Source organism: Brassica oleracea, chromosome C7, assembly GCF_000695525.1.
Source record: "Brassica oleracea var. oleracea cultivar TO1000 chromosome C7, BOL, whole genome shotgun sequence".
Taxonomy (NCBI): Eukaryota; Viridiplantae; Streptophyta; class Magnoliopsida; order Brassicales; family Brassicaceae; genus Brassica; species Brassica oleracea.
This window is the reverse complement of record NC_027754.1, coordinates 7,923,435-7,924,664: the sequence shown is the minus strand read 5'-3', so window position 1 is coordinate 7,924,664 and position 1,230 is coordinate 7,923,435. Positions and strand designations below refer to the sequence as shown.

The 1,230-nt window shown below is 40.9% G+C and overlaps 1 non-coding gene across 1 annotated transcript; it reads right to left on the bottom strand.

Annotated features, from left to right (window-relative positions):
* Positions 1-39: 39 nt before the first annotated feature.
* Positions 40-111, bottom strand: TRNAD-GUC. Its single transcript has one exon. It is a non-coding gene; the product is annotated as a tRNA-Asp (tRNA).
* Between the last annotated feature and the right edge of the window lie 1,119 nt (positions 112-1,230).

Sequence of the window (1,230 nt, the reverse complement as noted above, 5' to 3'; positions counted from 1 at the left end):
TTGTCTTAGGAGCCTTGAAAACTCCTAACATCAAATTGGCGCCGTTGCCGGGGATCGAACCCGGGTCACCCGCGTGACAGGCGGGAATACTTACCACTATACTACAACGATTGTCTTAGGAGCCTTGAAAACTCCTAACATCACCCATGAAGATACCTTTCACTGATCTAGGATTTACCTTGTCTTGAACCATGTGAACAGAGGCCACACAACCAAATCTCCTTAGATGTCCATACTCCACCTTGACCCCTAACCACGCCTCCTCTGGTATCTTAAAGTCGATAGCCGCACTAGGAGTTTGTTGATCAGATAAACTGTAGTGGAGGCAGCTTCTTCCCAGAATTTCTTCTCCAAACCTGATTCAGCAAGCATAAACCTGATCGTATCTGCAATGGTCCTATTCATTATCTCCACAACACCTTTTGTTGTGGAGTATACGCACACGTCTTATGCCGCTTAATGCCAGAATATTTATACATTTTATCCATCAACACATTGCAGAATTCCGATCCATTATCAGTGCGTAAACACTTATTCTTCTTGTATGTCTGATTCTCAACTAGAGCTTTCCATTCTTCCATGTTTGCATACACTTCATCTTTGGTCCTTAGAAGCCTTATCCAGATTTTCTTCGAGTAATCATCAATCATAGTCAAGAAATATCTGCAACCTGATAGGCTTTCTTCATTAGCAGGAGATCCCCAAAGAACGGAGTGAATGTAATCTAGAATAGCATTTGAGTTGTGTTTGGCTGTAGGAAATGGTTGTAGATGAGCTTTCCCTAGAACACACTCTTCACAAAAACTCAACGTGTGCACTTTCTTTGTATCAAGATAGCCTTTCTTAACCAGAAATTCATATTCTTCAAACTCATATGAACGAGTCTTGAATGCCATATTTTGTCATATCTACATCTGCTCTTGCAATTGAAGCTTCAGCACTAGCAACAACTCCCTGAAGATAGTACAATACATCTTTATAACAACCAGATAACACTTTCTTTCCTTGTTTAAAAAAGGTAACCTTGTAGCCACTTCACTCCTTGTTACAACCATGCTTCTCTAGCTGACCATAGGAAATTAGATTTCTTCCCATAGTAGGCATGTACCTAACGTCTGTTAGAATCACCGCAGACTGATCAGAGTTCATCATTATCTTGAGCTTTCCAATTCCCTTGTGGTGTTATTTCCCATAAGGACCTTTCCTCCTTCCAACTCTTCAAGATCAAAC